Source organism: Schistocerca serialis, unplaced genomic scaffold (genome assembly GCF_023864345.2).
Source record: "Schistocerca serialis cubense isolate TAMUIC-IGC-003099 unplaced genomic scaffold, iqSchSeri2.2 HiC_scaffold_613, whole genome shotgun sequence".
NCBI lineage: Eukaryota > Metazoa > Arthropoda > Insecta > Orthoptera > Acrididae > Schistocerca > Schistocerca serialis.
Genome location: NW_026048205.1, coordinates 1 through 22126, shown reverse-complemented (window position 1 = coordinate 22126; position 22126 = coordinate 1). Strand labels below are relative to the sequence as shown.

Here is a 22126-nt window from a genome sequence, read left to right as displayed (position 1 = left end):
GGCGAGCAAACGTGAAGGAAAGCAGATATGTGTTTAAATGAGTGTCAGGGCAGTAATAAAGGTGGATGAGACGGTGGATCGGGTATTGGACTGCAGACGTGCCACATTGCGTAGCTCGATAGCTGAGTAAGTTAGAGCGTCGTGCTGTGAACACAAAGGCCACGTATTCGACCGCACCAAGTGCCGTTTCATTTTTCTCCCCTAAAAGACAATGCTTCCTCCAGCGTGACACTGCCAGGTAAATAACAAGCGATCTTCACAAGAAGTAAGATGTTTACACGTTGCGCGATACTGTCGCCAACGGCCATACCGCGCGTAGTGCAGCGGTTCTCGTATGTTCACCGGCGTTAAGATTCGTTGGCCGTGGTTAGTACTTGGATGCGTGCTCGGCTGGGAACTCGATGTGCTGTTCGCTTCTTTCATTTTGCATTTTTCCTTCGGTTTCGCTGTTGCTTAGCGATAATGATGCGGTCCCGCACGCTGGCGCCACTCTTACCTCTCGGTACACTAAGGGGCGAATCTGTGGCCACAATAAAATGAAAGATTCTGTCGTGTGTTTGTCGATTTTTGATCTCTCCCAGTCGTTTCTCGCACCTGCCCTCTACATATATGCCCATTTCCAAGCGTCAGCTTTCGCGTCAGCCGAGCAAAGTCGAGACAAGTCGACACATGGAGACACACGATGCTGAGAAACGAAACCCGCAGACTAGCGCCATGGCAGCACGGACTGAGACGAGGGGCGAAGGAAAACTATTCGTACCGCGACAGTTCACAGTTTCGAAGATCGCGTTTCGTTACGTGGAATACCCGTAGAAGAAAAAGGTACGTTTTGTGCGGTGGCCGGGAATCGAACCCGGATCAACTGCTTGGGAAGCAACCATGCTGACCGTTACACCACCACCGCGTTGTGCTGCGTCCCACCCACGCCCTCATGTGTCGGCTACCCTCCTGCCACCAGAGGCCGAAGGCGATGGCGCTGTAGGCGCTCAACGCCAGGGCGGAGGTGAGCACATCTGAACGCAGTGCGTAGGTGCTGCTAGGGCGATGTAGTGAAGCTAGAAGCAGAACTGACAGCCGTTGAAAAACTGCCCTTTAATTTACAGCAGGGCGATAAAACAAATATCTAATGTGACGTACTTACTGATGATCCAGAGACGATGCAGCATATGTGTGCCAATCCAGAAGTAGAAAGCGCCTAAGTATCACAATATTAAGTTGGTTAGTTTGATGCTCGCCTGGAGCATATCATTAGCTTCCCCTGAGGGCGAAATGCACAGCGTAGCCGTTGCTAGGTAACGGCCTTTTGTGTCGTTTTTTGTTTTCTCTGCGTCAATGTGAATATTGATAACTACAGTTCTGCTCGTTCCACTCAAGACAGATGGCGACGGAAAACAATGGTTTAAGGCACCATGTTTAAGCTGTGGTTCCCGAAAGGGAGGTTTGTGGTGCAACCTCACATCTGACAACTCGTTTTAAATACTCTAAAACCAACGTAATTCCTTCACACAAGGAAAGAAAACACGCTAATTTCGCCGTCAGGCTCTGGAGATATTCCTTGAAAGGACGGTAGTAGAGACTTTGTGCTCACACGTCAGATTGGCCGAGCGGTCTAAGGCGCCAGATTTAAGCTCTGGTTCCCTAAGGGGAGCGTGGGTTCGAACCCCACATCTGACAATGCATTTTAGATATTCCAAAACTACCAATTTCATACATGCGGGAAAACAAGTAAATTACGCGGGAACAGGTTCCACAGATACTACTAGAGACGGCAGTGACTATGGTGCTTGCCTTGCAAGTCTGATTGTCTGGCGGTCAGAAAGAATGGAAAGCTGCTAGGAGACATGGCTTTCGCCACGAGGCCAGGATTCGATTCCCGGTAGCCGAACATACTTTTGCTTGCTGTGTCTTGGTTATTCTCACAGCATTTACGATATCTTTGTGTTGTGGTTTTTGGGGTCCAAGCATCAGGCGAGCAAACGTGAAGGAAAGCAGATATGTGTTTAAATGAGTGTCAGGGCAGTAATAAAGGTGGATGAGACGGTGGATCGGGTATTGGACTGCAGACGTGCCACATTGCGTAGCTCGATAGCTGAGTAAGTTAGAGCGTCGTGCTGTGAACACAAAGGCCACGTATTCGACCGCACCAAGTGCCGTTTCATTTTTCTCCCCTAAAAGACAATGCTTCCTCCAGCGTGACACTGCCAGGTAAATAACAAGCGATCTTCACAAGAAGTAAGATGTTTACACGTTGCGCGATACTGTCGCCAACGGCCATACCGCGCGTAGTGCAGCGGTTCTCGTATGTTCACCGGCGTTAAGATTCGTTGGCCGTGGTTAGTACTTGGATGCGTGCTCGGCTGGGAACTCGATGTGCTGTTCGCTTCTTTCATTTTGCATTTTTCCTTCGGTTTCGCTGTTGCTTAGCGATAATGATGCGGTCCCGCACGCTGGCGCCACTCTTACCTCTCGGTACACTAAGGGGCGAATCTGTGGCCACAATAAAATGAAAGATTCTGTCGTGTGTTTGTCGATTTTTGATCTCTCCCAGTCGTTTCTCGCACCTGCCCTCTACATATATGCCCATTTCCAAGCGTCAGCTTTCGCGTCAGCCGAGCAAAGTCGAGACAAGTCGACACATGGAGACACACGATGCTGAGAAACGAAACCCGCAGACTAGCGCCATGGCAGCACGGACTGAGACGAGGGGCGAAGGAAAACTATTCGTACCGCGACAGTTCACAGTTTCGAAGATCGCGTTTCGTTACGTGGAATACCCGTAGAAGAAAAAGGTACGTTTTGTGCGGTGGCCGGGAATCGAACCCGGATCAACTGCTTGGGAAGCAACCATGCTGACCGTTACACCACCACCGCGTTGTGCTGCGTCCCACCCACGCCCTCATGTGTCGGCTACCCTCCTGCCACCAGAGGCCGAAGGCGATGGCGCTGTAGGCGCTCAACGCCAGGGCGGAGGTGAGCACATCTGAACGCAGTGCGTAGGTGCTGCTAGGGCGATGTAGTGAAGCTAGAAGCAGAACTGACAGCCGTTGAAAAACTGCCCTTTAATTTACAGCAGGGCGATAAAACAAATATCTAATGTGACGTACTTACTGATGATCCAGAGACGATGCAGCATATGTGTGCCAATCCAGAAGTAGAAAGCGCCTAAGTATCACAATATTAAGTTGGTTAGTTTGATGCTCGCCTGGAGCATATCATTAGCTTCCCCTGAGGGCGAAATGCACAGCGTAGCCGTTGCTAGGTAACGGCCTTTTGTGTCGTTTTTTGTTTTCTCTGCGTCAATGTGAATATTGATAACTACAGTTCTGCTCGTTCCACTCAAGACAGATGGCGACGGAAAACAATGGTTTAAGGCACCATGTTTAAGCTGTGGTTCCCGAAAGGGAGGTTTGTGGTGCAACCTCACATCTGACAACTCGTTTTAAATACTCTAAAACCAACGTAATTCCTTCACACAAGGAAAGAAAACACGCTAATTTCGCCGTCAGGCTCTGGAGATATTCCTTGAAAGGACGGTAGTAGAGACTTTGTGCTCACACGTCAGATTGGCCGAGCGGTCTAAGGCGCCAGATTTAAGCTCTGGTTCCCTAAGGGGAGCGTGGGTTCGAACCCCACATCTGACAATGCATTTTAGATATTCCAAAACTACCAATTTCATACATGCGGGAAAACAAGTAAATTACGCGGGAACAGGTTCCACAGATACTACTAGAGACGGCAGTGACTATGGTGCTTGCCTTGCAAGTCTGATTGTCTGGCGGTCAGAAAGAATGGAAAGCTGCTAGGAGACATGGCTTTCGCCACGAGGCCAGGATTCGATTCCCGGTAGCCGAACATACTTTTGCTTGCTGTGTCTTGGTTATTCTCACAGCATTTACGATATCTTTGTGTTGTGGTTTTTGGGGTCCAAGCATCAGGCGAGCAAACGTGAAGGAAAGCAGATATGTGTTTAAATGAGTGTCAGGGCAGTAATAAAGGTGGATGAGACGGTGGATCGGGTATTGGACTGCAGACGTGCCACATTGCGTAGCTCGATAGCTGAGTAAGTTAGAGCGTCGTGCTGTGAACACAAAGGCCACGTATTCGACCGCACCAAGTGCCGTTTCATTTTTCTCCCCTAAAAGACAATGCTTCCTCCAGCGTGACACTGCCAGGTAAATAACAAGCGATCTTCACAAGAAGTAAGATGTTTACACGTTGCGCGATACTGTCGCCAACGGCCATACCGCGCGTAGTGCAGCGGTTCTCGTATGTTCACCGGCGTTAAGATTCGTTGGCCGTGGTTAGTACTTGGATGCGTGCTCGGCTGGGAACTCGATGTGCTGTTCGCTTCTTTCATTTTGCATTTTTCCTTCGGTTTCGCTGTTGCTTAGCGATAATGATGCGGTCCCGCACGCTGGCGCCACTCTTACCTCTCGGTACACTAAGGGGCGAATCTGTGGCCACAATAAAATGAAAGATTCTGTCGTGTGTTTGTCGATTTTTGATCTCTCCCAGTCGTTTCTCGCACCTGCCCTCTACATATATGCCCATTTCCAAGCGTCAGCTTTCGCGTCAGCCGAGCAAAGTCGAGACAAGTCGACACATGGAGACACACGATGCTGAGAAACGAAACCCGCAGACTAGCGCCATGGCAGCACGGACTGAGACGAGGGGCGAAGGAAAACTATTCGTACCGCGACAGTTCACAGTTTCGAAGATCGCGTTTCGTTACGTGGAATACCCGTAGAAGAAAAAGGTACGTTTTGTGCGGTGGCCGGGAATCGAACCCGGATCAACTGCTTGGGAAGCAACCATGCTGACCGTTACACCACCACCGCGTTGTGCTGCGTCCCACCCACGCCCTCATGTGTCGGCTACCCTCCTGCCACCAGAGGCCGAAGGCGATGGCGCTGTAGGCGCTCAACGCCAGGGCGGAGGTGAGCACATCTGAACGCAGTGCGTAGGTGCTGCTAGGGCGATGTAGTGAAGCTAGAAGCAGAACTGACAGCCGTTGAAAAACTGCCCTTTAATTTACAGCAGGGCGATAAAACAAATATCTAATGTGACGTACTTACTGATGATCCAGAGACGATGCAGCATATGTGTGCCAATCCAGAAGTAGAAAGCGCCTAAGTATCACAATATTAAGTTGGTTAGTTTGATGCTCGCCTGGAGCATATCATTAGCTTCCCCTGAGGGCGAAATGCACAGCGTAGCCGTTGCTAGGTAACGGCCTTTTGTGTCGTTTTTTGTTTTCTCTGCGTCAATGTGAATATTGATAACTACAGTTCTGCTCGTTCCACTCAAGACAGATGGCGACGGAAAACAATGGTTTAAGGCACCATGTTTAAGCTGTGGTTCCCGAAAGGGAGGTTTGTGGTGCAACCTCACATCTGACAACTCGTTTTAAATACTCTAAAACCAACGTAATTCCTTCACACAAGGAAAGAAAACACGCTAATTTCGCCGTCAGGCTCTGGAGATATTCCTTGAAAGGACGGTAGTAGAGACTTTGTGCTCACACGTCAGATTGGCCGAGCGGTCTAAGGCGCCAGATTTAAGCTCTGGTTCCCTAAGGGGAGCGTGGGTTCGAACCCCACATCTGACAATGCATTTTAGATATTCCAAAACTACCAATTTCATACATGCGGGAAAACAAGTAAATTACGCGGGAACAGGTTCCACAGATACTACTAGAGACGGCAGTGACTATGGTGCTTGCCTTGCAAGTCTGATTGTCTGGCGGTCAGAAAGAATGGAAAGCTGCTAGGAGACATGGCTTTCGCCACGAGGCCAGGATTCGATTCCCGGTAGCCGAACATACTTTTGCTTGCTGTGTCTTGGTTATTCTCACAGCATTTACGATATCTTTGTGTTGTGGTTTTTGGGGTCCAAGCATCAGGCGAGCAAACGTGAAGGAAAGCAGATATGTGTTTAAATGAGTGTCAGGGCAGTAATAAAGGTGGATGAGACGGTGGATCGGGTATTGGACTGCAGACGTGCCACATTGCGTAGCTCGATAGCTGAGTAAGTTAGAGCGTCGTGCTGTGAACACAAAGGCCACGTATTCGACCGCACCAAGTGCCGTTTCATTTTTCTCCCCTAAAAGACAATGCTTCCTCCAGCGTGACACTGCCAGGTAAATAACAAGCGATCTTCACAAGAAGTAAGATGTTTACACGTTGCGCGATACTGTCGCCAACGGCCATACCGCGCGTAGTGCAGCGGTTCTCGTATGTTCACCGGCGTTAAGATTCGTTGGCCGTGGTTAGTACTTGGATGCGTGCTCGGCTGGGAACTCGATGTGCTGTTCGCTTCTTTCATTTTGCATTTTTCCTTCGGTTTCGCTGTTGCTTAGCGATAATGATGCGGTCCCGCACGCTGGCGCCACTCTTACCTCTCGGTACACTAAGGGGCGAATCTGTGGCCACAATAAAATGAAAGATTCTGTCGTGTGTTTGTCGATTTTTGATCTCTCCCAGTCGTTTCTCGCACCTGCCCTCTACATATATGCCCATTTCCAAGCGTCAGCTTTCGCGTCAGCCGAGCAAAGTCGAGACAAGTCGACACATGGAGACACACGATGCTGAGAAACGAAACCCGCAGACTAGCGCCATGGCAGCACGGACTGAGACGAGGGGCGAAGGAAAACTATTCGTACCGCGACAGTTCACAGTTTCGAAGATCGCGTTTCGTTACGTGGAATACCCGTAGAAGAAAAAGGTACGTTTTGTGCGGTGGCCGGGAATCGAACCCGGATCAACTGCTTGGGAAGCAACCATGCTGACCGTTACACCACCACCGCGTTGTGCTGCGTCCCACCCACGCCCTCATGTGTCGGCTACCCTCCTGCCACCATAGGCCGAAGGCGATGGCGCTGTAGGCGCTCAACGCCAGGGCGGAGGTGAGCACATCTGAACGCAGTGCGTAGGTGCTGCTAGGGCGATGTAGTGAAGCTAGAAGCAGAACTGACAGCCGTTGAAAAACTGCCCTTTAATTTACAGCAGGGCGATAAAACAAATATCTAATGTGACGTACTTACTGATGATCCAGAGACGATGCAGCATATGTGTGCCAATCCAGAAGTAGAAAGCGCCTAAGTATCACAATATTAAGTTGGTTAGTTTGATGCTCGCCTGGAGCATATCATTAGCTTCCCCTGAGGGCGAAATGCACAGCGTAGCCGTTGCTAGGTAACGGCCTTTTGTGTCGTTTTTTGTTTTCTCTGCGTCAATGTGAATATTGATAACTACAGTTCTGCTCGTTCCACTCAAGACAGATGGCGACGGAAAACAATGGTTTAAGGCACCATGTTTAAGCTGTGGTTCCCGAAAGGGAGGTTTGTGGTGCAACCTCACATCTGACAACTCGTTTTAAATACTCTAAAACCAACGTAATTCCTTCACACAAGGAAAGAAAACACGCTAATTTCGCCGTCAGGCTCTGGAGATATTCCTTGAAAGGACGGTAGTAGAGACTTTGCGCTCACACGTCAGATTGGCCGAGCGGTCTAAGGCGCCAGATTTAAGCTCTGGTTCCCTAAGGGGAGCGTGGGTTCGAACCCCACATCTGACAATGCATTTTAGATATTCCAAAACTACCAATTTCATACATGCGGGAAAACAAGTAAATTACGCGGGAACAGGTTCCACAGATACTACTAGAGACGGCAGTGACTATGGTGCTTGCCTTGCAAGTCTGATTGTCTGGCGGTCAGAAAGAATGGAAAGCTGCTAGGAGACATGGCTTTCGCCACGAGGCCAGGATTCGATTCCCGGTAGCCGAACATACTTTTGCTTGCTGTGTCTTGGTTATTCTCACAGCATTTACGATATCTTTGTGTTGTGGTTTTTGGGGTCCAAGCATCAGGCGAGCAAACGTGAAGGAAAGCAGATATGTGTTTAAATGAGAGTCAGGGCAGTAATAAAGGTGGATGAGACGGTGGATCGGGTATTGGACTGCAGACGTGCCACATTGCGTAGCTCGATAGCTGAGTAAGTTAGAGCGTCGTGCTGTGAACACAAAGGCCACGTATTCGACCGCACCAAGTGCCGTTTCATTTTTCTCCCCTAAAAGACAATGCTTCCTCCAGCGTGACACTGCCAGGTAAATAACAAGCGATCTTCACAAGAAGTAAGATGTTTACACGTTGCGCGATACTGTCGCCAACGGCCATACCGCGCGTAGTGCAGCGGTTCTCGTATGTTCACCGGCGTTAAGATTCGTTGGCCGTGGTTAGTACTTGGATGCGTGCTCGGCTGGGAACTCGATGTGCTGTTCGCTTCTTTCATTTTGCATTTTTCCTTCGGTTTCGCTGTTGCTTAGCGATAATGATGCGGTCCCGCACGCTGGCGCCACTCTTACCTCTCGGTACACTAAGGGGCGAATCTGTGGCCACAATAAAATGAAAGATTCTGTCGTGTGTTTGTCGATTTTTGATCTCTCCCAGTCGTTTCTCGCACCTGCCCTCTACATATATGCCCATTTCCAAGCGTCAGCTTTCGCGTCAGCCGAGCAAAGTCGAGACATGGAGACACACGATGCTGAGAAACGAAACCCGCAGACTAGCGCCATGGCAGCACGGACTGAGACGAGGGGCGAAGGAAAACTATTCGTACCGCGACAGTTCACAGTTTCGAAGATCGCGTTTCGTTACGTGGAATACCCGTAGAAGAAAAAGGTACGTTTTGTGCGGTGGCCGGGAATCGAACCCGGATCAACTGCTTGGGAAGCAACCATGCTGACCGTTACACCACCACCGCGTTGTGCTGCGTCCCACCCACGCCCTCATGTGTCGGCTACCCTCCTGCCACCAGAGGCCGAAGGCGATGGCGCTGTAGGCGCTCAACGCCAGGGCGGAGGTGAGCACATCTGAACGCAGTGCGTAGGTGCTGCTAGGGCGATGTAGTGAAGCTAGAAGCAGAACTGACAGCCGTTGAAAAACTGCCCTTTAATTTACAGCAGGGCGATAAAACAAATATCTAATGTGACGTACTTACTGATGATCCAGAGACGATGCAGCATATGTGTGCCAATCCAGAAGTAGAAAGCGCCTAAGTATCACAATATTAAGTTGGTTAGTTTGATGCTCGCCTGGAGCATATCATTAGCTTCCCCTGAGGGCGAAATGCACAGCGTAGCCGTTGCTAGGTAACGGCCTTTTGTGTCGTTTTTTGTTTTCTCTGCGTCAATGTGAATATTGATAACTACAGTTCTGCTCGTTCCACTCAAGACAGATGGCGACGGAAAACAATGGTTTAAGGCACCATGTTTAAGCTGTGGTTCCCGAAAGGGAGGTTTGTGGTGCAACCTCACATCTGACAACTCGTTTTAAATACTCTAAAACCAACGTAATTCCTTCACACAAGGAAAGAAAACACGCTAATTTCGCCGTCAGGCTCTGGAGATATTCCTTGAAAGGACGGTAGTAGAGACTTTGTGCTCACACGTCAGATTGGCCGAGCGGTCTAAGGCGCCAGATTTAAGCTCTGGTTCCCTAAGGGGAGCGTGGGTTCGAACCCCACATCTGACAATGCATTTTAGATATTCCAAAACTACCAATTTCATACATGCGGGAAAACAAGTAAATTACGCGGGAACAGGTTCCACAGATACTACTAGAGACGGCAGTGACTATGGTGCTTGCCTTGCAAGTCTGATTGTCTGGCGGTCAGAAAGAATGGAAAGCTGCTAGGAGACATGGCTTTCGCCACGAGGCCAGGATTCGATTCCCGGTAGCCGAACATACTTTTGCTTGCTGTGTCTTGGTTATTCTCACAGCATTTACGATATCTTTGTGTTGTGGTTTTTGGGGTCCAAGCATCAGGCGAGCAAACGTGAAGGAAAGCAGATATGTGTTTAAATGAGTGTCAGGGCAGTAATAAAGGTGGATGAGACGGTGGATCGGGTATTGGACTGCAGACGTGCCACATTGCGTAGCTCGATAGCTGAGTAAGTTAGAGCGTCGTGCTGTGAACACAAAGGCCACGTATTCGACCGCACCAAGTGCCGTTTCATTTTTCTCCCCTAAAAGACAATGCTTCCTCCAGCGTGACACTGCCAGGTAAATAACAAGCGATCTTCACAAGAAGTAAGATGTTTACACGTTGCGCGATACTGTCGCCAACGGCCATACCGCGCGTAGTGCAGCGGTTCTCGTATGTTCACCGGCGTTAAGATTCGTTGGCCGTGGTTAGTACTTGGATGCGTGCTCGGCTGGGAACTCGATGTGCTGTTCGCTTCTTTCATTTTGCATTTTTCCTTCGGTTTCGCTGTTGCTTAGCGATAATGATGCGGTCCCGCACGCTGGCGCCACTCTTACCTCTCGGTACACTAAGGGGCGAATCTGTGGCCACAATAAAATGAAAGATTCTGTCGTGTGTTTGTCGATTTTTGATCTCTCCCAGTCGTTTCTCGCACCTGCCCTCTACATATATGCCCATTTCCAAGCGTCAGCTTTCGCGTCAGCCGAGCAAAGTCGAGACAAGTCGACACATGGAGACACACGATGCTGAGAAACGAAACCCGCAGACTAGCGCCATGGCAGCACGGACTGAGACGAGGGGCGAAGGAAAACTATTCGTACCGCGACAGTTCACAGTTTCGAAGATCGCGTTTCGTTACGTGGAATACCCGTAGAAGAAAAAGGTACGTTTTGTGCGGTGGCCGGGAATCGAACCCGGATCAACTGCTTGGGAAGCAACCATGCTGACCGTTACACCACCACCGCGTTGTGCTGCGTCCCACCCACGCCCTCATGTGTCGGCTACCCTCCTGCCACCAGAGGCCGAAGGCGATGGCGCTGTAGGCGCTCAACGCCAGGGCGGAGGTGAGCACATCTGAACGCAGTGCGTAGGTGCTGCTAGGGCGATGTAGTGAAGCTAGAAGCAGAACTGACAGCCGTTGAAAAACTGCCCTTTAATTTACAGCAGGGCGATAAAACAAATATCTAATGTGACGTACTTACTGATGATCCAGAGACGATGCAGCATATGTGTGCCAATCCAGAAGTAGAAAGCGCCTAAGTATCACAATATTAAGTTGGTTAGTTTGATGCTCGCCTGGAGCATATCATTAGCTTCCCCTGAGGGCGAAATGCACAGCGTAGCCGTTGCTAGGTAACGGCCTTTTGTGTCGTTTTTTGTTTTCTCTGCGTCAATGTGAATATTGATAACTACAGTTCTGCTCGTTCCACTCAAGACAGATGGCGACGGAAAACAATGGTTTAAGGCACCATGTTTAAGCTGTGGTTCCCGAAAGGGAGGTTTGTGGTGCAACCTCACATCTGACAACTCGTTTTAAATACTCTAAAACCAACGTAATTCCTTCACACAAGGAAAGAAAACACGCTAATTTCGCCGTCAGGCTCTGGAGATATTCCTTGAAAGGACGGTAGTAGAGACTTTGTGCTCACACGTCAGATTGGCCGAGCGGTCTAAGGCGCCAGATTTAAGCTCTGGTTCCCTAAGGGGAGCGTGGGTTCGAACCCCACATCTGACAATGCATTTTAGATATTCCAAAACTACCAATTTCATACATGCGGGAAAACAAGTAAATTACGCGGGAACAGGTTCCACAGATACTACTAGAGACGGCAGTGACTATGGTGCTTGCCTTGCAAGTCTGATTGTCTGGCGGTCAGAAAGAATGGAAAGCTGCTAGGAGACATGGCTTTCGCCACGAGGCCAGGATTCGATTCCCGGTAGCCGAACATACTTTTGCTTGCTGTGTCTTGGTTATTCTCACAGCATTTACGATATCTTTGTGTTGTGGTTTTTGGGGTCCAAGCATCAGGCGAGCAAACGTGAAGGAAAGCAGATATGTGTTTAAATGAGTGTCAGGGCAGTAATAAAGGTGGATGAGACGGTGGATCGGGTATTGGACTGCAGACGTGCCACATTGCGTAGCTCGATAGCTGAGTAAGTTAGAGCGTCGTGCTGTGAACACAAAGGCCACGTATTCGACCGCACCAAGTGCCGTTTCATTTTTCTCCCCTAAAAGACAATGCTTCCTCCAGCGTGACACTGCCAGGTAAATAACAAGCGATCTTCACAAGAAGTAAGATGTTTACACGTTGCGCGATACTGTCGCCAACGGCCATACCGCGCGTAGTGCAGCGGTTCTCGTATGTTCACCGGCGTTAAGATTCGTTGGCCGTGGTTAGTACTTGGATGCGTGCTCGGCTGGGAACTCGATGTGCTGTTCGCTTCTTTCATTTTGCATTTTTCCTTCGGTTTCGCTGTTGCTTAGCGATAATGATGCGGTCCCGCACGCTGGCGCCACTCTTACCTCTCGGTACACTAAGGGGCGAATCTGTGGCCACAATAAAATGAAAGATTCTGTCGTGTGTTTGTCGATTTTTGATCTCTCCCAGTCGTTTCTCGCACCTGCCCTCTACATATATGCCCATTTCCAAGCGTCAGCTTTCGCGTCAGCCGAGCAAAGTCGAGACAAGTCGACACATGGAGACACACGATGCTGAGAAACGAAACCCGCAGACTAGCGCCATGGCAGCACGGACTGAGACGAGGGGCGAAGGAAAACTATTCGTACCGCGACAGTTCACAGTTTCGAAGATCGCGTTTCGTTACGTGGAATACCCGTAGAAGAAAAAGGTACGTTTTGTGCGGTGGCCGGGAATCGAACCCGGATCAACTGCTTGGGAAGCAACCATGCTGACCGTTACACCACCACCGCGTTGTGCTGCGTCCCACCCACGCCCTCATGTGTCGGCTACCCTCCTGCCACCAGAGGCCGAAGGCGATGGCGCTGTAGGCGCTCAACGCCAGGGCGGAGGTGAGCACATCTGAACGCAGTGCGTAGGTGCTGCTAGGGCGATGTAGTGAAGCTAGAAGCAGAACTGACAGCCGTTGAAAAACTGCCCTTTAATTTACAGCAGGGCGATAAAACAAATATCTAATGTGACGTACTTACTGATGATCCAGAGACGATGCAGCATATGTGTGCCAATCCAGAAGTAGAAAGCGCCTAAGTATCACAATATTAAGTTGGTTAGTTTGATGCTCGCCTGGAGCATATCATTAGCTTCCCCTGAGGGCGAAATGCACAGCGTAGCCGTTGCTAGGTAACGGCCTTTTGTGTCGTTTTTTGTTTTCTCTGCGTCAATGTGAATATTGATAACTACAGTTCTGCTCGTTCCACTCAAGACAGATGGCGACGGAAAACAATGGTTTAAGGCACCATGTTTAAGCTGTGGTTCCCGAAAGGGAGGTTTGTGGTGCAACCTCACATCTGACAACTCGTTTTAAATACTCTAAAACCAACGTAATTCCTTCACACAAGGAAAGAAAACACGCTAATTTCGCCGTCAGGCTCTGGAGATATTCCTTGAAAGGACGGTAGTAGAGACTTTGTGCTCACACGTCAGATTGGCCGAGCGGTCTAAGGCGCCAGATTTAAGCTCTGGTTCCCTAAGGGGAGCGTGGGTTCGAACCCCACATCTGACAATGCATTTTAGATATTCCAAAACTACCAATTTCATACATGCGGGAAAACAAGTAAATTACGCGGGAACAGGTTCCACAGATACTACTAGAGACGGCAGTGACTATGGTGCTTGCCTTGCAAGTCTGATTGTCTGGCGGTCAGAAAGAATGGAAAGCTGCTAGGAGACATGGCTTTCGCCACGAGGCCAGGATTCGATTCCCGGTAGCCGAACATACTTTTGCTTGCTGTGTCTTGGTTATTCTCACAGCATTTACGATATCTTTGTGTTGTGGTTTTTGGGGTCCAAGCATCAGGCGAGCAAACGTGAAGGAAAGCAGATATGTGTTTAAATGAGTGTCAGGGCAGTAATAAAGGTGGATGAGACGGTGGATCGGGTATTGGACTGCAGACGTGCCACATTGCGTAGCTCGATAGCTGAGTAAGTTAGAGCGTCGTGCTGTGAACACAAAGGCCACGTATTCGACCGCACCAAGTGCCGTTTCATTTTTCTCCCCTAAAAGACAATGCTTCCTCCAGCGTGACACTGCCAGGTAAATAACAAGCGATCTTCACAAGAAGTAAGATGTTTACACGTTGCGCGATACTGTCGCCAACGGCCATACCGCGCGTAGTGCAGCGGTTCTCGTATGTTCACCGGCGTTAAGATTCGTTGGCCGTGGTTAGTACTTGGATGCGTGCTCGGCTGGGAACTCGATGTGCTGTTCGCTTCTTTCATTTTGCATTTTTCCTTCGGTTTCGCTGTTGCTTAGCGATAATGATGCGGTCCCGCACGCTGGCGCCACTCTTACCTCTCGGTACACTAAGGGGCGAATCTGTGGCCACAATAAAATGAAAGATTCTGTCGTGTGTTTGTCGATTTTGATCTCTCCCAGTCGTTTCTCGCACCTGCCCTCTACATATATGCCCATTTCCAAGCGTCAGCTTTCGCGTCAGCCGAGCAAAGTCGAGACAAGTCGACACATGGAGACACACGATGCTGAGAACGAAACCCGCAGACTAGCGCCATGGCAGCACGGACTGAGACGAGGGGCGAAGGAAAACTATTCGTACCGCGACAGTTCACAGTTTCGAAGATCGCGTTTCGTTACGTGGAATACCCGTAGAAGAAAAAGGTACGTTTTGTGCGGTGGCCGGGAATCGAACCCGGATCAACTGCTTGGGAAGCAACCATGCTGACCGTTACACCACCACCGCGTTGTGCTGCGTCCCACCCACGCCCTCATGTGTCGGCTACCCTCCTGCCACCAGAGGCCGAAGGCGATGGCGCTGTAGGCGCTCAACGCCAGGGCGGAGGTGAGCACATCTGAACGCAGTGCGTAGGTGCTGCTAGGGCGATGTAGTGAAGCTAGAAGCAGAACTGACAGCCGTTGAAAAACTGCCCTTTAATTTACAGCAGGGCGATAAAACAAATATCTAATGTGACGTACTTACTGATGATCCAGAGACGATGCAGCATATGTGTGCCAATCCAGAAGTAGAAAGCGCCTAAGTATCACAATATTAAGTTGGTTAGTTTGATGCTCGCCTGGAGCATATCATTAGCTTCCCCTGAGGGCGAAATGCACAGCGTAGCCGTTGCTAGGTAACGGCCTTTTGTGTCGTTTTTTGTTTTCTCTGCGTCAATGTGAATATTGATAACTACAGTTCTGCTCGTTCCACTCAAGACAGATGGCGACGGAAAACAATGGTTTAAGGCACCATGTTTAAGCTGTGGTTCCCGAAAGGGAGGTTTGTGGTGCAACCTCACATCTGACAACTCGTTTTAAATACTCTAAAACCAACGTAATTCCTTCACACAAGGAAAGAAAACACGCTAATTTCGCCGTCAGGCTCTGGAGATATTCCTTGAAAGGACGGTAGTAGAGACTTTGCGCTCACACGTCAGATTGGCCGAGCGGTCTAAGGCGCCAGATTTAAGCTCTGGTTCCCTAAGGGGAGCGTGGGTTCGAACCCCACATCTGACAATGCATTTTAGATATTCCAAAACTACCAATTTCATACATGCGGGAAAACAAGTAAATTACGCGGGAACAGGTTCCACAGATACTACTAGAGACGGCAGTGACTATGGTGCTTGCCTTGCAAGTCTGATTGTCTGGCGGTCAGAAAGAATGGAAAGCTGCTAGGAGACATGGCTTTCGCCACGAGGCCAGGATTCGATTCCGGTAGCCGAACATACTTTTGCTTGCTGTGTCTTGGTTATTCTCACAGCATTTACGATATCTTTGTGTTGTGGTTTTTGGGGTCCAAGCATCAGGCGAGCAAACGTGAAGGAAAGCAGATATGTGTTTAAATGAGAGTCAGGGCAGTAATAAAGGTGGATGAGACCGGTGGATCGGGTATTGGACTGCAGACGTGCCACATTGCGTAGCTCGATAGCTGAGTAAGTTAGAGCGTCGTGCTGTGAACACAAAGGCCACGTATTCGACCGCACCAAGTGCCGTTTCATTTTTCTCCCCTAAAAGACAATGCTTCCTCCAGCGTGACACTGCCAGGTAAATAACAAGCGATCTTCACAAGAAGTAAGATGTTTACACGTTGCGCGATACTGTCGCCAACGGCCATACCGCGCGTAGTGCAGCGGTTCTCGTATGTTCACCGGCGTTAAGATTCGTTGGCCGTGGTTAGTACTTGGATGCGTGCTCGGCTGGGAACTCGATGTGCTGTTCGCTTCTTTCATTTTGCATTTTTCCTTCGGTTTCGCTGTTGCTTAGCGATAATGATGCGGTCCCGCACGCTGGCGCCACTCTTACCTCTCGGTACACTAAGGGGCGAATCTGTGGCCACAATAAAATGAAAGATTCTGTCGTGTGTTTGTCGATTTTTGATCTCTCCCAGTCGTTTCTCGCACCTGCCCTCTACATATATGCCCATTTCCAAGCGTCAGCTTTCGCGTCAGCCGAGCAAAGTCGAGACATGGAGACACACGATGCTGAGAAACGAAACCCGCAGGACTAGCGCCATGGCAGCACGGACTGAGACGAGGGGCGAAGGAAAACTATTCGTACCGCGACAGTTCACAGTTTCGAAGATCGCGTTTCGTTACGTGGAATACCCGTAGAAGAAAAAGGTACGTTTTTGTGCGGTGGCCGGGAATCGAACCCGGATCAACTGCTTGGGAAGCAACCATGCTGACCGTTACACCACCACCGCGTTGTGCTGCGTCCCACCCACGCCCTCATGTGTCGGCTACCCTCCTGCCACCAGAGGCCGAAGGCGATGGCGCTGTAGGCGCTCAACGCCAGGGCGGAGGTGAGCACATCTGAACGCAGTGCGTAGGTGCTGCTAGGGCGATGTAGTGAAGCTAGAAGCAGAACTGACAGCCGTTGAAAAACTGCCCTTTAATTTACAGCAGGGGGGATAAAACAAATATCTAATGTGACGTACTTACTGATGATCCAGAGACGATGCAGCATATGTGTGCCAATCCAGAAGTAGAAAGCGCCTAAGTATCACAATATTAAGTTGGTTAGTTTGATGCTCGCCTGGAGCATATCATTAGCTTCCCTGAGGGCGAAATGCACAGCGTAGCCGTTGCTAGGTAACGGCCTTTTGTGTCGTTTTTTGTTTTCTCTGCGTCAATGTGAATATTGATAACTACAGTTCTGCTCGTTCCACTCAAGACAGATGGCGACGGAAAACAATGGTTTAAGGCACCATGTTTAAGCTGTGGTTCCCGAAAGGGAGGTTTGTGTGCAACCTCACATCTGACAACTCGTTTTAAATACTCTAAAACCAACGTAATTCCTTCACACAAGAAAGAAAACACGCTAATTTCGCCGTCAGGCTCTGGAGATATTCCTTGAAAGGACGGTAGTAGGACTTTGTGCTCACACGTCAGATTGGCGAGCGGTCTAAGGCGCCAGATTTAAGCTCTGGTTCCCTAGGGGAGCGTGGGTTCGAACCCCACATCTGACAATGCATTTTAGATATTCCAAAACTACCAATTTCATACATGCGGGAAAACAAGTAAATTACGCGGGAACAGGTTCCACAGATACTACTAGAGACGCAGTGACTATGGTGCTTGCCTTGCAAGTCTGATTGTCTGGCGGTCAGAAAGAATGGAAAGCTGCTAGGAGACATGGCTTTCGCACGAGGCCAGGATTCGATTCCGGTAGCCGAACATACTTTTGCTTGCTGTGTCTTGGTTATTCTCACAGCATTTACGATATCTTTGTGTTGTGGTTTTTGGGGTCCAAGCATCAGGCGAGCAAACGTGAAGGAAAGCAGATATGTGTTTAAATTGAGTGTCAGGGCAGTAATAAAGGTGGATGAGACGGTGGATCGGGTATTGGACTGCAGACGTGCCACATTGCGTAGCTCGATAGCTGAGTAAGTTAGAGCGTCGTGCTGTGAACACAAAGGCCACGGTATTCGACCGCACCAAGTGCCGTTTCATTTTTCTCCCCTAAAAGACAATGCTTCCTCCAGCGTGACACTGCCAGGTAAATAACAAGCGATCTTCACAAGAAGTAAGATGTTTACACGTTGCGCGATACTGTCGCCAACGGCCATACCGCGCGTAGTGCAGCGGTTCTCGTATGTTCACCGGCGTTAAGATTCGTTGGCGTGGTTAGTACTTGGATGCGGTGCTCGGCTGGAACTCGATGTGCTGTTCGCTTCTTTCATTTTGCATTTTTCCTTCGGTTTCGCTGTTGCTTAGCGATAATGATGCGGTCCCGCACGCTGGCGCCACTCTTACCTCTCGGTACACTAAGGGCGAATCTGTGGCCACAATAAAATGAAAGATTCTGTCGTGTGTTTGTCGATTTTTGATCTCTCCCAGTCGTTTCTCGCACCTGCCCTCTACATATATGCCCATTTCCAAGCGTCAGCTTTCGCGTCAGCCGAGCAAAGTCGAGACAAGTCGACACATGGAGACACACGATGCTGAGAAACGAAACCCGCAGACTAGCGCCATGGCAGCACGGACTGAGACGAGGGGCGAAGGAAAACTATTCGTACCGCGACAGTTCACAGTTTCGAAGATCGCGTTTCGTTACGTGGAATACCCGTAGAAGAAAAAGGTACGTTTTGTGCGGTGGCCGGGAATCGAACCCGGATCAACTGCTTGGGAAGCAACCATGCTGACCGTTACACCACCACCGCGTTGTGCTGCGTCCCACCCACGCCCTCATGTGTCGGCTACCCTCCTGCACCAGAGGCCGAAGGCGATGGCGCTGTAGGCGCTCAACGCCAGGGCGGAGGTGAGCACATCTGAACGCAGTGCGTAGGTGCTGCTAGGGCGATGTAGTGAAGCTAGAAGCAGAACTGACAGCCGTTGAAAAACTGCCCTTTAATTTACAGCAGGGCGATAAAACAAATATCTAATGTGACGTACTTACTGATGATCCAGAGACGATGCAGCATATGTGTGCCAATCCAGAAGTAGAAAGCGCCTAAGTATCACAATATTAAGTTGGTTAGTTTGATGCTCGCCTGGAGCATATCATTAGCTTCCCCCTGAGGGCGAAATGCACAGCGTAGCCGTTGCTAGTAACGGCCTTTTGTGTCGTTTTTTGTTTTCTCTGCGTCAATGTGAATATTGATAACTACAGTTCTGCTCGTTCCACTCAAGACAGATGGCGACGGAAAACAATGGTTTAAGGCACCATGTTTAAGCTGTGGTTCCCGAAAGGGAGGTTTGTGGTGCAACCTCACATCTGACAACTCGTTTTAAATACTCTAAAACCAACGTAATTCCTTCACACAAGGAAAGAAAACACGCTAATTTCGCCGTCAGGCTCTGGAGATATTCCTTGAAAGGACGGTAGTAGAGACTTTGCGCTCACACGTCAGATTGGCCGAGCGGTCTAAGGCGCCAGATTTAAGCTCTGGTTCCCTAAGGGGAGCGTGGGTTCGAACCCCACATCTGACAATGCATTTTAGATATTCCAAAACTACCAATTTCATACATGCGGGAAAACAAGTAAATTACGCGGGGAACAGGTTTCCCACAGATACTACTAGAGACGGCAGTGACTATGGTGCTTGCCTTGCAAGTCTGATTGTCTGGCGGTCAGAAAGAATGGAAAGCTGCTAGGAGACATGGCTTTCGCCACGAGGCCAGGATTCGATTCCCGGTAGCCGAACATACTTTTGCTTGCTGTGTCTTGGTTATTCTCACAGCATTTACGATATCTTTGTGTTGTGGTTTTTGGGGTCCAAGCATCAGGCGAGCAAACGTGAAGGAAAGCAGATATGTGTTTAAATGAGAGTCAGGGCAGTAATAAAGGTGGATGAGACGGTGGATCGGGTATTGGACTGCAGACGTGCCACATTGCGTAGCTCGATAGCTGAGTAAGATAGAGCGTCGTGCTGTGAACACAAAGGCCACGTATTCCGACCGCACCAAGTGCCGTTTCATTTTTCTCCCCTAAAAGACAATGCTTCCTCCAGCGTGCCACACTGCCAGGTAAATAACAAGCGATCTTCACAAGAAGTAAGATGTTTACACGTTGCGCGATACTGTCGCCAACGGCCATACCGCGCGTAGTGCAGCGGTTCTCGTATGTTCACCGGCGTTAAGATTCGTTGGCCGTGGTTAGTACTTGATGCGTGCTCGGCTGGGGAACTCGATGTGCTGTTCGCTTCTTTCATTTTGCATTTTTCCTTCGGTTTCGCTGTTGCTTAGCGATAATGATGCGGTCCCGCACGCTGGCGCACTCTTACCTCTCGGTACACTAAGGGGCGAATCAGTGGCCACAATAAAATGAAAGATTCTGTCGTGTGTTTGTCGATTTTTGATCTCTCCAGTCGTTTCTCGCACCTGCCCTCTACATATATGCCCATTTCCAAGCGTCAGCTTTCGCGTCAGCCGAGCAAAGTCGAGACATGGAGACACACGATGCTGAGAAACGAAACCCGCAGACTAGCGCCATGGCAGCACGGACTGAGACGAGGGGCGAAGGAAAACTGATTCGTTACGCGACAGTTCACAGTTTCGAAGATCGCGTTTCGTTACGTGGAATACCCGTAGAAGAAAAAGGTACGTTTTTGTGCGGTGGCCGGGAATCGAACCCGGATCAACCTGCTTGGGAAGCAACCATGCTGACCGTTACACCACCACCGCGTTGTGCTGCGTCCCACCCACGCCCTCATGTGTCGGCTACCCTCCTGCCACCAGAGGCCGAAGGCGATGGCGCTGTAAGGCGCTCAACGCCAGGGCGGAGGTGAGCACATCTGAACGCAGTGCGTAGGTGCTGCTAGGGCGATGTAGTGAAGCTAGAAGCAGAACTGACAGCCGTTGAAAAACTGCCCTTTAATTTACAGCAGGGCGATAAAACAAATATCTAATGTGACGTACTTACTGATGATCCAGAGACGATGCAGCATATGTGTGCCAATCCAGAAGTAGAAAGCGCCTAAGTATCACAATATTAAGTTGGTTAGTTTGATGCTCGCCTGGAGCATATCATTAGCTTCCCCTGAGGGCGGAAATGCACAGCGTAGCCGTGCTAGGTAACGGCCTTTTGTGTCGTTTTTTGTTTTCTCTGCGTCAATGTGAATATTGATAACTACAGTTCTGCTCGTTCCACTCAAGACAGATGGCGACGGAAAACAATGGTTTAAGGCACCATGTTTAAGCCTGTGGTTCCCGAAAGGGAGGTTTGTGGTGCAACCTCACATCTGACAACTCGTTTTAAATACTCCTAAAACCAACGTAATTCCTTCACACAAGGAAAGAAAAACACGCTAATTTCGCCGTCAGGCTCTGGAGATATTCCTTGAAAGGACGGTAGTAGAGACTTTGTGCTCACACGTCAGATTGGCCGAGCGGTCTAAAGGCGCCAGATTTAAGCTCTGGTTCCTAAGGGGAGCGTGGGTTCGAACCCCACATCTGACAATGCATTTTAGATATTCCAAAACTACCACATTTCATACATGCGGGAAAACAAGTAAATTACGCGGAACAGGTTCCACAGATACTACTAGAGACGGCAGTGACTATGGTGCTTGCCTTGCAAGTCTGATTGTCTGGCGGTCAGAAAGAATGGAAAGCTGCTAGGAGACATGGCTTTCGCACGAGGCCAGGATTCGATTCCCGGTAGCCGAACATGACTTTTGCTTGCTGTGTCTTGGTTATTCTCACAGCATTTACGATATCCTTGTGTTGTGGTTTTTGGGGTCCAAGCATCAGGCGAGCAAACGTGAAGGAAAGCAGATATGTGTTTAAATGAGTGTCAGGGCAGTAATAAAGGTGGATGAGACGGTGGATCGGGTATTGGACTGCAGACGAGCCACATTGCGTAGCTCGATAGCTGAGTAAGTTAGAGCGTCGTGCTGTGAACACAAAGGCCACGTATTCGACCGCACCAAGTGCCGTTTCATTTTTCTCCCCCTAAAAGACAATGCTTCCTCCAGCGTGACACTGCCAGGTAAATAACAAGCGATCTTCACAGAAGTAAGATGTTTACACGTTGCGCGATACTGTCGCCAACGGCCATACCGCGCGTAGTGCAGCGGTTCTCGTATGTTCACCGGCGTTAAGATTCGTTGGCCGTGGTTAGTACTTGGATGCGTGCTCGGCTGGGAACTCGATGTGCTGTTCGCTTCTTTCATTTTGCATTTTTCCTTCGGTTTCGCTGTTGCTTAGCGATAATGATGCGGTCCCGCACGCTGGCGCCACTCTTACCTCTCGGTACACTAAGGGGCG

General features: G+C 49.6%; 22 non-coding genes across 22 annotated transcripts; 11 read left to right on the top strand and 11 right to left on the bottom strand.

Moving 5' to 3' along the window:
* Positions 1-832: 832 nt before the first annotated feature.
* Trnag-ccc (transfer RNA glycine (anticodon CCC)) lies at positions 833-904 on the bottom strand. The gene has a single exon. It is a non-coding gene; the product is annotated as a tRNA-Gly (tRNA).
* Positions 905-1590: 686 nt separating this feature from the next.
* Positions 1591-1674, top strand: Trnal-uaa (transfer RNA leucine (anticodon UAA)). Its single transcript has one exon. It is a non-coding gene; the product is annotated as a tRNA-Leu (tRNA).
* A 1125-nt stretch (positions 1675-2799) lies between these two features.
* Positions 2800-2871, bottom strand: Trnag-ccc (transfer RNA glycine (anticodon CCC)). Its single transcript has one exon. It is a non-coding gene; the product is annotated as a tRNA-Gly (tRNA).
* A 686-nt stretch (positions 2872-3557) lies between these two features.
* On the top strand, positions 3558-3641 carry Trnal-uaa (transfer RNA leucine (anticodon UAA)). Its single transcript has one exon. It is a non-coding gene; the product is annotated as a tRNA-Leu (tRNA).
* Positions 3642-4766: 1125 nt separating this feature from the next.
* Positions 4767-4838, bottom strand: Trnag-ccc (transfer RNA glycine (anticodon CCC)). The gene has a single exon. It is a non-coding gene; the product is annotated as a tRNA-Gly (tRNA).
* Positions 4839-5524: 686 nt separating this feature from the next.
* On the top strand, positions 5525-5608 carry Trnal-uaa (transfer RNA leucine (anticodon UAA)). Its single transcript has one exon. It is a non-coding gene; the product is annotated as a tRNA-Leu (tRNA).
* A 1125-nt stretch (positions 5609-6733) lies between these two features.
* On the bottom strand, positions 6734-6805 carry Trnag-ccc (transfer RNA glycine (anticodon CCC)). The gene has a single exon. It is a non-coding gene; the product is annotated as a tRNA-Gly (tRNA).
* A 686-nt stretch (positions 6806-7491) lies between these two features.
* Positions 7492-7575, top strand: Trnal-uaa (transfer RNA leucine (anticodon UAA)). The gene has a single exon. It is a non-coding gene; the product is annotated as a tRNA-Leu (tRNA).
* A 1115-nt stretch (positions 7576-8690) lies between these two features.
* Positions 8691-8762, bottom strand: Trnag-ccc (transfer RNA glycine (anticodon CCC)). Its single transcript has one exon. It is a non-coding gene; the product is annotated as a tRNA-Gly (tRNA).
* Positions 8763-9448: 686 nt separating this feature from the next.
* Positions 9449-9532, top strand: Trnal-uaa (transfer RNA leucine (anticodon UAA)). Its single transcript has one exon. It is a non-coding gene; the product is annotated as a tRNA-Leu (tRNA).
* A 1125-nt stretch (positions 9533-10657) lies between these two features.
* Positions 10658-10729, bottom strand: Trnag-ccc (transfer RNA glycine (anticodon CCC)). Its single transcript has one exon. It is a non-coding gene; the product is annotated as a tRNA-Gly (tRNA).
* A 686-nt stretch (positions 10730-11415) lies between these two features.
* Positions 11416-11499, top strand: Trnal-uaa (transfer RNA leucine (anticodon UAA)). Its single transcript has one exon. It is a non-coding gene; the product is annotated as a tRNA-Leu (tRNA).
* Positions 11500-12624: 1125 nt separating this feature from the next.
* On the bottom strand, positions 12625-12696 carry Trnag-ccc (transfer RNA glycine (anticodon CCC)). The gene has a single exon. It is a non-coding gene; the product is annotated as a tRNA-Gly (tRNA).
* A 686-nt stretch (positions 12697-13382) lies between these two features.
* Trnal-uaa (transfer RNA leucine (anticodon UAA)) lies at positions 13383-13466 on the top strand. Its single transcript has one exon. It is a non-coding gene; the product is annotated as a tRNA-Leu (tRNA).
* A 1123-nt stretch (positions 13467-14589) lies between these two features.
* Trnag-ccc (transfer RNA glycine (anticodon CCC)) lies at positions 14590-14661 on the bottom strand. The gene has a single exon. It is a non-coding gene; the product is annotated as a tRNA-Gly (tRNA).
* Positions 14662-15347: 686 nt separating this feature from the next.
* On the top strand, positions 15348-15431 carry Trnal-uaa (transfer RNA leucine (anticodon UAA)). Its single transcript has one exon. It is a non-coding gene; the product is annotated as a tRNA-Leu (tRNA).
* A 1117-nt stretch (positions 15432-16548) lies between these two features.
* Trnag-ccc (transfer RNA glycine (anticodon CCC)) lies at positions 16549-16620 on the bottom strand. Its single transcript has one exon. It is a non-coding gene; the product is annotated as a tRNA-Gly (tRNA).
* Positions 16621-17303: 683 nt separating this feature from the next.
* On the top strand, positions 17304-17385 carry Trnal-uaa (transfer RNA leucine (anticodon UAA)). Its single transcript has one exon. It is a non-coding gene; the product is annotated as a tRNA-Leu (tRNA).
* Positions 17386-18507: 1122 nt separating this feature from the next.
* Positions 18508-18579, bottom strand: Trnag-ccc (transfer RNA glycine (anticodon CCC)). Its single transcript has one exon. It is a non-coding gene; the product is annotated as a tRNA-Gly (tRNA).
* Positions 18580-19264: 685 nt separating this feature from the next.
* Trnal-uaa (transfer RNA leucine (anticodon UAA)) lies at positions 19265-19348 on the top strand. Its single transcript has one exon. It is a non-coding gene; the product is annotated as a tRNA-Leu (tRNA).
* A 1121-nt stretch (positions 19349-20469) lies between these two features.
* On the bottom strand, positions 20470-20542 carry Trnag-ccc (transfer RNA glycine (anticodon CCC)). The gene has a single exon. It is a non-coding gene; the product is annotated as a tRNA-Gly (tRNA).
* Positions 20543-21232: 690 nt separating this feature from the next.
* Positions 21233-21316, top strand: Trnal-uaa (transfer RNA leucine (anticodon UAA)). Its single transcript has one exon. It is a non-coding gene; the product is annotated as a tRNA-Leu (tRNA).
* The last annotated feature ends 810 nt before the right edge of the window (positions 21317-22126 follow it).